At 43.1% G+C, this 12328-nt stretch overlaps 1 long non-coding RNA gene across 3 annotated transcripts in view; it reads right to left on the minus strand.

Moving 5' to 3' along the window:
* LOC123620365 overlaps positions 1 to 12328 on the minus strand; it is a 96169-nt gene that overhangs the window by 72067 nt on the left and 11774 nt on the right. The window lies entirely within an intron of this gene.

Consider the following 12328-nt stretch of genomic DNA (forward strand, 5'->3'; position numbering starts at 1 on the left):
ATACTTTCCAGATGATTGGTTGTCCCAGTTTTGTAATCCAAGCTGTGGTCCATGGGTCTACCTGTGTGACAATGGGTCCCTGAGTATGGCATGGGAAGAAGAAAAAAGAAGGAAGGAAATTGGAGAAGTTCAATTTGGAAAAATTAACCTTGTGGGCTCCACAGTTGGAGCCCACTCTGATATCTGACTCCTCTCTATTGAGGGGAAGAGGACGGCCCGATGGTCAGATATCTCCGTCTCAAAGCCACTGTTTCTTTCTTCTGCAAAATGATTGCTTGCAGTAGATACAAGAGAACACATAGGTGATACAATTCATTCTTGACTCTGCTCCAGATCTCAGGAACACATTGAGAAGGATCAACTCTCTTTCTTGCTTCTAGAAACCCATGCAAAATAGAGCAGCCCCGCCAGGATGCTGCCCCCACCATAAGAACAAAAAGAATATTCAGTTAGCTGAGGGAGAGAGGATGCTTGGAGGGCAAGGACCCCTCCTTGGTAGATTCCTGACAAGTTGTGTGATTTGCTGGGCTCTGAGGAGTTTAGGGAAGATCATGAGGTTCCCCATGTGCAGAATGGGCACATGATCCCTTTGTTTCCTCTCAGGGATCCTTAATGAACAGACCCACACCTAAGAAACCTTGGGTCCTAAAGTGACATTCTGTTTAGATAGCCTCATAAGCATGGTCCGGCGATGACATGATTTGGACATTTTTGCTCTGTGAGATATCCTGAATTCCTTAGGTCAACACATGGATAAACATGAAAAGGAAAAGATCCTGCATTTTTCATATTTTGCTCACAGCCCTCACAGCATAATGGTCCCATAAGAAGCTGAGCACTCCTACTTAGAAGGGGAGGGTAGGAATCAAGATGGATTGAAGTGAGTCATCCTTACTCCCCTGCTGAGAGATTCCTGACCCCAGGAACACTGCCTATTTGCACAGATTCATTCCACACACATTACTGAGCAGCTCTTGTGTGCCAGGTGCTGCAGATAAAAATACCACGTCACTTTGCAAGTGAGAAAGCTGAGACTCAGAGAGTTGCCCAGATCACATAGCAAGTGTCACAGCTGAGATTTTAACCTAAGCAGTCTGACTACAGAGAAGCTGGAGTATATAGCCATTAGAGAAACTTTAATAACGATTACGGTGCACTCCCTATTCTCAGGGAGATTATAAATAAGTGAGGAGAGCAGATCGATCAATCAACAATTAAGCAGAGACAGATTGGTACTAGAGGTGACTAAAATAGGGAAGCCATGGAGGTACAACCAAGGAGACTTAAGCTAATGGCGAGTGCAAGGGGAGCACAAGGTTGTCAAGAGAGTTTTCTAAGATAATGAGGTTTGAAAGACAAGGAAGAATCTACCAGGGCAGGAGGGGAAGTAGTGTTTCCTTGCAGAGAGAAAATAACAGAAGCAAAGTTTCTGATGTGGTAAGTAGCTTTAAGAAGTCTGTAAAAAGATCAGTGATCACAGCAGAGGGTATAAGTGGTCAACAAGAGTGGTGAGAGGTGAGACAGAAGAGGTAGGCAGGGGTTAATAACAAAGGGCCTTTTATACCACTAGGAAGTTAGCTTTTATTCTGAAACTAAAAGGAGCCATTGAAGGATTTTAACATGAGCAGGCAAGATAATCTAGGACTTTTTACCCAGTTCACTTGAGCAACATTATGGGAAACAAATTGGAGGGGGCACAAGTAGAAGTTATAATAAACATACATCAAAAACATCTTCCAGACCTGCTCCGGTCTGAACCTATTGTACTCCAGAGAAGATGTATGGCTTTCATTGTGGCCCATCACTTCATTGTCCCCCAGCATAGGCTTCTAGCTTCCTCTTTTTGTCCTCATCTTGTTGGAGTAGATTCCTACGTAAAAATCCTAAGAAAAATTGCTTTATAGGTAAAATTTCTGAGTTCTTGTACATCTGAGCTGTCTCTATTCTGCCCTCAATCTTGAAAGATAGTTTGGCTGGGTATAGAATTCTAGGTTGAAAAACATTTTCCCTTGGAACTTTGAAAGTATTGTTCCCTTGTCTTCTAGTGATACCAGTCTGGTTCTCTTTCCTTTGATCTCACATTCATAAGAATTATCTTTTACTTCACATCATCTTGGGCATTATACTTCAGATATACTGGCCTTCTGGTTTTTCCTTGAACATATCAAACCTTACCTATCTACCTGTTGCCTCTTCCGGAATGTTCTTCCTCAAATCTTATGGCTGGCTTCATTTCATTAATCACATCTGAGCTCAAATGTTGGCTCTGAGAGAGGAATTCCTTTACCAACCTGGCTGAACTAGCAAATACTAAATGTGTAAAAATGTTTATTGAATTAATTTAAAATAATTAACTAATTAGATCTAATTATAATTCTGTGGGACTGTTTGAGAAAGGAGTTAGTATTTGGGCTGGGACAAATCCACAGTTGTATTTATTTTTCAATTGGCTGTCTATATGGGGGAAAAAATGAATCTTAAATCCCTACCTCATCCCATACATAAAAATTAATTCAGATGCCTTATAGAAAATGTTAAAGAAAATCTAATAAGTATTCTAGAATAAAACATAAAATGTCTTCATAGCCTTGTAGGTTGGCAGATTCTTAAGCAGGACACAAAAAACATTAACCATTAGGGCAAAACAATAAATTGTACTAGATTAAAATTTAAGACTTCTTTTCATCAAAAGATACCATTAAGTGAGTGAAGCCACAAGTGAGAAAAGATATTTTCAATACACAGTGCACAAAGGACTCATTTTTAGACTACATTAAGAACTTTCACAATTAATAAGAAAAATGCTGACAACAAAGACACCCAAGAGAAAAATTGGCAAAATATTTGAGCAGACACTGCACAAAAGAAGATATCCACATGACTGATAAAGATATGAAAATAGTGCTCAATTTCACTATTCATCAAAGAAATGCAATTTAAAAGCACAATGCAATATCACTACGTATTCACTAGAATAGCTAAAATGAAAAAGACAAATGATATCAAATGTCAGCAAGTGTTTGGAGCTTCTAGGACTCTCATATTCTTTGGTGGGTAGGTATTAATACATTTATCAATCCCTTTGAAAGTAGTCATTAAAGTTAAACATATACATACCCTATGAATTAGCAATTCCACTCCTGGGTAAATGCCCAATAGGACTGTGTACATATGTTCATCAAAAGATATTTACCAAAAGAATATTCACAGCAGAACTATTAGTAATAACCTAAAATGGAAAACTATCCAAATATCTCTCAACAGTAGAATGGATAAATAAATTGTGATAAAGTCTTAAAATGGAATACTATTTAGCAATGAGAATAAATGAATTATTGTTATATGCAACAACATGAATGAACCTCATAAGCATATACTTAGTAAAAGAAGCAATACATAAAAGATTTTATATTTTATGATTCCATTTATATAAAATTCAAAAATAGGCAAAAAATAATCCATACGTTTAAAGTTATTAGTTATCTTTGCTTTCCCTTGGGTAGGTGGGTAGTGAGGGGGTGGGTAAACCTGTGAGAGGGCACCTGGTAATGTTTTAGCTTTTGATCTGGGTGCTGGTTACATGGGTCTACTTATTTTGTCAAATTCATCAATCCGTACACTTATAATTTGTGTATTTTTCTGTATGTACATTATATCTCAATAAAAAGTTTGCCAATAATTTTTGTTGGGAGAATTAAATAAGATAATAAAGAACACAGTTCAATGCCTAGCACATGACAATCACCCATTAAATGTTAATTCAATTTCATAGGATAGACAGTGACTGGTGACCACAATCAGCCAGAATGAGACATTCATTTAGCACTACAAAAAGTAAATTTGAAAAACTGAATCACACCCATTAGGATGTCTAGAAAGAAAGAAAGAAAGAGAGAGAGAGAGAAAGAAAGAAAGAAAGAGTAACAAGTATTGGCAAGGATGTGGAGAAATTGGAAACCTGTGCATTGCTGATGGAAATGTAAAATGGTGTAGCCACACTGTAGAAATGGTATGGTGGTTCCTCAAAAAATTAAACATGGAATTATGATCTAGCAATTCTACTTCTGTATATATACCCCAAAGAATTGGAAGCATGGACTTGAAGAGATATTTGTATACCAAAATTCATACCAGCAATATTCACAATAGCCAAAAGGTGAAAAAAAACCAAATGTCCATCAACAGATGAATGTATAAATAAAATGTGGTATATACATACAATGTAATATTATTCAGCCTTGAAAAGGAATGAAATTCTGACACATGCTACAATTTAGATGAACCTTTAGAACAGTGCTACCCCATGGTAGGCAATCAATAAATGTTACTCCTAATAGTTTTGCTGTTATTCTGAGGAATGGGCAGTTTTGAGTCATCCCCACCAGGCCTATTGTTTTGGCTTTTCTCAAGTCGAGGCCACGACAGAAGCATTAAACTGAAAGGATCAGAAGATGGCCAGAGCACCTGGGCTGAACGCTAGATCGAGATTCCCAGGGAGGTTCTTATTTCAAAGACTGTGATATGGTAAGATCTCTGACACCTGGTACCCTGGCCTTAGCTAGACGCAAATAAACCAGAATGTCATTAATGTTTTAAGAGTATCATTTAGCCAAAGAAACCTCAAGTCTGGCCCACAATGGTCTGGGATGGCGATTTCTAGGCTCCCAAACTCACATCAATAGGCAGAGGGCTGCTGAAACAGTACATCTCCCAGAAGAGGTGAGGTGTCCCCCTCAATGTGCACGTCATACAGTTGCATGAAGGACAATGCTCAGTAGATATTTTCCCAGAGAGACAAGCAGGGACCACAGAGGGCAATGGCCCAAGGAAGTCTTCCAGAAGGCAGAACTGGGGGAAGCCATACAAAGTGTGATTTCTGGCAGAGTCTGATATGGGCTATGGACCAGTGACCATTGTGAGTTGTTTCCTATGTTCTCCATTTCCAAATGAGAATTATTACTGCAATTACCCTGTTTCTCTCCACTACTGTCTACTGAGTGCATCAGTGGTGATTAAATTGACCAGTTAGCCTCAATGGACCACACAGGACCAACAAGAGCTCCATTTATGAGAACTGCACATCACCCAGAGAACAAGAACTAGATAAAACTGTGGCTTATCTCTTGGAAGAAGAGAGGTTAACCGTGTTCTGTGTAGAGGATGGATATTTTTGAAGGTATGTTTATGGAGATAGAGATGAGTGTGGATATTGGGTTGCTAAAGGGGGTGGATTGTGCTGGATAGCTATTGTCCTTGCAACCCAGAGTCCACTCACTCTCCTGAGAAAATATCCTCCTCCAAAGATGGTTTGGCTGGCACCCAATCCTGCCTGCAAATCCAGGGATGGGCCTTGATTCTCTTAAGCCAATCAGCATATCCCATCCCCCAGCTGTGTGAAGACAGCCAATGAAATTTGATGCAAGTGGTAAGTCTGGAAAAAGAAGAACTCCTCATTCCTCTCTCCATCTCTCTTCAATAGAAGTTTCTGGAAAGAGGACACTCTTCCCCTGGATGGCATCCTGCAAAGACGTGAGACTTTTGGTCACTGTGGGCATTTGTGACCACAAGGACCTCATAAAGCTAGAGGATGAAACCAAATCCAATGCCACAGAAGGCAGAGCAAGGAGGTGGGGAGACCTTGGTCCTTGGTGAATTATTTGAATCTAATTTTCACCTGAATCGGTCCACTCTCAGCCCTTCTCCATCACCTAAGTCAAAATATCCCCTTGTTGAAGCCAGTTTGAGTTTGGTTTTCTATCACTTACTGTATAAAGACTTTTCACAGGTACATTAGCGTGATTGGTGCTTTTATCTTTTGACAATAAAATCTGTTATTTATCAAGACCTTTACGGTTTATAAAACATTTGCACAGACAAATCTCTTTTGAGCTTGTTACCTATCCAATAGTGTAGACAGAACTTGTATTATGGTCCTTCCTTTCCTAGAGGAAGAAACTTGGCTTACAGAGAGTCTACTTTGCCCAAAGACACTCAGGCCATAATTTGAGGAGCTGGAATTGGAACCTAGGCCTTCTGACTTTCAGAAAATTTCTCACGTTGCAGTAGGGGTTGCACAGATCCATCACAGACCGTAGCTTCTGTTCTAAATTCTACAAGTAAAACAAGATAGACCACACCCAACCCAACGGATGTCCTCTTTGCCTCAAATTCCCAACAGCAATGCCTGGATTTCAAATCCTGAGCCCCAGAACAGTTGCTGCTGCAAGAGAAGAAAGGACTCCGTTTGAGATATCTCTGGGGCAGTCAGTCATGCAGGAGGTCATTTTCCCTTGCGGTTTCATTGATTTTATGACAAGGGAGTCTGTGATCTTAGTTGGAAGTATTTATGCTTTAAGGGGAGAAACCCAGGAGACTCAGTCGTGTCTGTAGGCCACTCACTCCCGGGGACCTTCTTAATTTAGCGATTCCTCCCCTCCAGCCCCCTTCGCCTGTCAGTCTTCCTTTACCCAGGGCGGGGCTGAGTGGGTGATGTATTTATGAGTGTGGCACTCCGGAGCCCACGTGGAGGAGTAAATTACAAGTGAATGCACCTCCAGGATGGGGCAGTCTCCCTTGTCCTGGCGGCACCTTCAAAGCTTCCTGAAAATTCCCCAAGGAGAACAGCCAGTCTCAGAGGGGTTCCCTTCATTCCTCTGATGGCTTTGTCAGACACCTGTTCAAGTGTTCCTCAAGATCTGCAGACTTTAACTCACTTGTTCCCATGCCCCCTCACACAGTCAGCTGTGTCCCTTTGCAGAAGGAGACACTGAGGCCCCGGGATGCCCAGGTGGTAAACTTAGCAGGCTCAGGAGCTGAGCCCACCCTCCAGCTGCCCCACCTGGACTTCCAACTACCAGCAATATCTTCTCCGAAGGGCCCCCATCTTAGCACAAATTATAGCCAACAGCTGGAGCTCAATACATTCTTGTGGAAATCATGGACCATTTTGCTGTCTTGGTCGTTAGACCAAATTTGATTAAAGTCCAGTTTGAATTTCCAATTCCTTTAGGTCACAGAGAACAAAGAATTTAAGATGCTCATAGACATTGGACGGTGTCCAATCTGATTCCTCATAACTCTTTGATAATTCTTGCAGATAGCGGAATAAAAATACTTCACCTTAGCAAATTGCTTCACAGTTTACAAAGCCCTTTTACTTAGTTCCTGGCGTTTATCTCTACAACCACGAGGCTGGCACAGAAACGCCCATCTCAGAGATGAGGCAAGTGAGACACAGGTTGGATAATCTGCCCTAAGTCGCACAGCTGATAAGTGACAAAGAAAGGATTCAAACCCAGGTCTTTGCATTCTGAGCTCAGTGTTCTTTCCACTGTATCATAACAAGGGCTGTGTTTTTGTCACCACCTTCTCAGGGTCCCTGGTGGGCTACCAGAGAAGGAGAAAGATAAAATGAGGATGGGAAATCCCAGACTCTGCCTGAGACAATGGAACAAGAAGATGAGGATTGTCTCCAAGCTTCTCCCATTTACTGAGCACCTATTATAGCCCAGGTGCCTGGACACACTTACCTGCTTCCAGGGGAGGATTTACAGGGAAACTGAAGCCAGCTGCCATGGATGTCACCACCTGACTACACAAGAACATTTGAAATGCCCTGAACTCTTATATATAATAAAACTGGCAGAGGTTTGCCCAAATTTGACAACAATCCTAAAAATGTGCATGACATTATAAGTAATGAGTTGTGAAGCCCAATGACAAGCTCTCACTAATCAAAACCAAACTTTGATCAACTGTGCTAACAAAAGATGGAGTTATCTTTCCCTTCAGGCTAGGGAAATTATTACAAAATCTTTGTCATTTTGAGGAGTGATCAAAAAGCTTGCAGTCAAAACGTAGGAAAAAAAAGTATTTTAAAGAGGTTTTATTAGGTATTTAATTCTTTTCATTGTTATTTCTCTGGATTTTGTGACATTTGTGGTATTCGTCACCTTTTAAAATGTGTGGTTTTTGTCACTTCTAATTATAAATAAACGTTCTTTTGTACTAATTCTGCATTCTGTTTTCTTAAAGAGAGCCCCATCAAATTGTAAAAAGCATCATGCCCCAAGCAATTTGGATCCAACCCTGCAGGCTCATCTCATGTAGATACTATTATAACTTTATTAAAGAATTAAGTATTATTATCTTCGTTTTACAGATGAAAAAACTAAGGTTTAGAGAAGATCATTTTGCCTAAATCCCACAAACTGGTAAGGAGGGAGGTCTGGTTTCAAATTCAGATTTGACCCAAAGCTCAAACATTTCCTACTATGCTATTATAGAACCAACCTTTGTGGAAATTCATCTGTGGTCCAGACACTTAATGTTTTGAGAAACTGCAGTTTTAAAATCTGTCCACAAATCCTTTGATACTCTTTCCTTCAAAAAGTAGCCCCTCATTCCCCTCCCACTGCATGCAGGCTGTACGTAATGACCTGCTTCTAACAAATAGAATATGGAGGAAATGACGGCAAGAGATTGGTTCTTAGAAGATGCTGTGGGTTTCCTCTTGCTCTCTCTTTCTTGGATCACTTGTTCCAGGGGAAGCTAACTCTCATGTCACGAGGACACTCAGGCAGCCTCTGGAGAGGTCCTCCTGGTGAGGAACTGGGGCCTCTGGCCAACAGCCATGTGGGTGAGCCATCTTGAACCTCCAGCCCCAGTCAAGCCTTCAGATGAGTGCGGCCCAGCCAACATCTTGATTGCAATTTCACACGGGACCCAGAGCCAGAACCACCCAGTGCAGATCTGCTCCTGGACTCCTGACCCTCAGTTGCTGTGAGATTGTCAATGTTTATTGTTTTAAGCTGCTAAGAGTGGGACTGATTTGTTATGAAGCAATAGATAACTAATATGGGAACTGTTTAGCATTGCTGTAATGGAGACTCTGGCCACCTGTTTCTAAAATGTTTACATAGGATATCGGGTGGGAAGATGCAGCTGGCTCCATGCAAAGCCATCACCACTGGAAAACAATTTCATACACCTGCTTTGCCAATGGTGGCTCAATAGTGTATTTTATTCTGCATTTTCAAACATCATCTCAATTAAACAGGGGAGCTGTGGTGGTACAGATATTCCCACTGCACTGCCAGCACCAAAATGATGTCTTTAAGTTGAGGACCCAGTTTCGAAGGAGAGAAAGAAGAAGGTGGGCTGCCAGAATAGATCAGAAGTTTCCCAGTATGCTTTTTGGGAGCCTTCCCTCCTGGCCACCTGTTTAAAGCAGCTCTCGGGACTCTCTGCCCCTTGCCCAGCCTTGTCTAGGTACAGCACTTACGCCCCCAATGTGCCTGTTGGCCTTTCTGTGTGGTATCTGTATCCCCAGCTAGCATGTATGCTCGCTGAGGGCAGGGACCTCATCTGCTCCATGTTCCACGCTATGGCTCCTGTTTCTAGAACAATGTCCAGCACATAATAGTTGCTCAAAAAGTATTTGGTGAATGAAATAGGAATGACAAGTTCCGAAAGTAGGAACTGAGTTATCCTGGGAAGAGAGCCTAGGTGTAAAATGTTGAGAAATACAGTGAAGTGTGCTGAGGTACTAAGGGCTGAAATTTGACCATTTCCAAAGGCAGGAAGAAGGCCTGTGCTTCGGAGCTGGTGGAAGAGCTTCCCTCTCCGGAAGGTCCACATTCCTGACCTTTGGCCAGCTTCTTTCACGCTCATACCACCTGGTGAGCCTAGCAAGATAACCCCGCCCACTCAAGAGTTCGGGTGCCTTTAGGTCAGCCCTTTACATGGGATCAGCTGAAGCCACAAGTAATTCTCCAGTGCACCTTGTGGTGAGTGTCGGTCCAGGGATACTCACAAAGCATGGTTGAATCACCAAGCATCTTGTTTGTGTTGGAGGGTGAGGTAAACTCTAGGAGCCTTCACCCATAAAACTGTCTGCAGTATTGAAAACATGCTTCATAAAAACTCCCTGGTGACCAGGAATGTACCCTTCTAAGTAGGATGTGGCTGAAAACACTTCTGAAAACCTAAATTTCTAGCCCAGTTTCGTTCGTGTGCAGTAGGGGGCGCTGTTGATGCAAATTGGATCAGTATTATTAATACATTGACTCCATTCTGCTTAACTAGGTCTCTGTGTGTTTACAGCTTTGCACAGACACTTAGCCCTGGTTCTTACACTGAATAGTTAACAGGGGTTCCAGAAGACCACAGATTACTCAAACAGTTTGAAGGATAACATTTTCCTGGTTGGCATCCTATTAACTGTAACCCGTTCTCTTCCTGCAAAAACTTTTTCACCTTTTTCAATTCTTACCATATAATATTGGCTCTTCTCCTACAGAGATTATTTCTGTTATTTATTCCAAGGATTAATGTTTTGTGTCCTGAGAATCCTTATATTAGGGGAATTTCGAGATGTCTGAAATGGAGGAACCCAAGTCTTACCCACCAGCTTGAAGAAAAATTAAACAAAGAGTTGGTCGAACCAACTCTCCCAAGAGATACACTTACTAGGGCTGCAAAGGTACTTGTTTGAAAAACCACTCTTGGGATCCCCCGCAAGCAAAACAGTCATGTGGGAAAGGAAACTGCCCCTAGAAATCCGAAAGGGGGGTGCATGAGAGTCTCCAAATGCCACATGTTGTAGGGATGTTCACCCACTTAGGGTCTGGGCAGTAGATTTGCATTTCTGGAATCTCGAAGCCTCCAGAATAAAGGGTGCCCTGGACCATGGGCAACAGATGCCCCCCTTACCTCCAACCCTTCACCCCCTCTTAAGGAACAAGCCCCCAAGTCTGGCTGAGCTTCACCAGATGCTGCTTGGACCATCTTGGAATGCCCACGTCACCGCATGGGTCAGAAAAGTACCGAGATGTAGGGGATATGCAGATACTTTGCTCTTTGCTAAAGTCTAGGACCGTCACTGTCCTCAACAAGCTTGCTTCTAGTTCTTCTAGCAAAGGAGGGCAGGGAATTCCCGAGAAGTTCCGGTGTTGCTCATGGCTCTAAGACCTTGAGGCTGGGGGTCCAGGCTGATGCAGTGTCTTAGGACCAAGAAGGGGGACAGCTCCCGACCCCTACACCCTCCCTCCACACCAGAGCAGTGGATGGAGGTGTCCGGGAGAGCCTGGGAAACAAAGGTGGCTTTCACCCCGAGCCAGCTGAGAGGGGACGACTGCAGTGTCGAGGTCTGTGGCCCTGAAGCAGGGTGCCGTCCTGTGACTCTGAGCTCAAAAATGTGTGAAATTTCTTTTTGCTGGGTATTCTACATCAAGCGGAACCTGTTCTCAGAGAAACATTCCATTTCACAGACCCTAATGGCTTTCCTCTGTGCTGATGCATTAATGAGGCTCCGGCTCGTTCTAATCAGGAGGAAGCCATGCAGATAATTGCCTGAATTTTTAATTCAGGGTTATGATAGGGGAATCAAAGTCACACTGCAGTTGCTGAGGCTGCCTCTAGTTCCAGGCCATTGACTTTTGCAATTTTCTTTGATTTCCCCCTCCCTGTCTCTTTCTCCCCACTCCCACCTCTCTCGCTCTCTGAGGTTTGGTAGAGACTGACAGTTTCGGGTTGGGGCGGAGTAGAGGAATAGGGGCAGCCCTTGGGGTCTCCTACACAGTCTTTCTTCCTCCTCCTCTTTTTCAACCTTCCTCTTCCCCCACCCCCACTCCCACCCCCATGAAAGAGTCCATCCTGCCTGCACCTGTCACCCAGGGCTGGTTCTGGGAGAGTGCCCTGCAACTGGCCTCCCCACTCAGGGTCTCCGCGTCCATAAGCAAAGACAGGAAATATGCCCAGGAGAGGATCTCCTTTGGCAATTTACTTCTCATTTCATCTCACTTTTGAGGGCACGGGAGAGAGGGGGAAAAGAAAAGGAGGCAGGAATCAGGTGGCCAGAGCAGCTCTGAGTCTTCCAGTTCCTTACAAAGGAGATTTACTCTAGATGGGTGCTGAGACCAAGGGCAGGTGGGAAGCTGGAGGAATTCAAGCCTGGATCCTTCCTAAACTAATGTATTTCTTGACACGATAATCACTGAGTGCTGGAACTTTAAAGAACTTACAGAACTCTGAGAACGGCAGGTGGCAGATAGAGCTGAATGCAGACTGGCTGTATTACATGCCATCAACCCGCAAGTGAAAAAGGACCCAGCAGTTGGTACAGAAGGAGGTTCCCTGACGTTGGCCAGTTTCCCCAGGACGTCCAGGACCTTGGGGTGTTACAGAATTTGCTAGGGTGAGAGTCAGCCTCCATGGCTCGATTCCAACTCCAAGCTAGCTATTCCAGGAGAGCAACTGACCCTGCCGGGGAAGTTTCTTCTCCCAGTGTACTCCAGTGCTGGGTAGAGCAACATTATAGGCAACTGTT

Source organism: Lemur catta, chromosome 15, assembly GCF_020740605.2.
Source record: "Lemur catta isolate mLemCat1 chromosome 15, mLemCat1.pri, whole genome shotgun sequence".
Lineage (NCBI taxonomy): Eukaryota > Metazoa > Chordata > Mammalia > Primates > Lemuridae > Lemur > Lemur catta.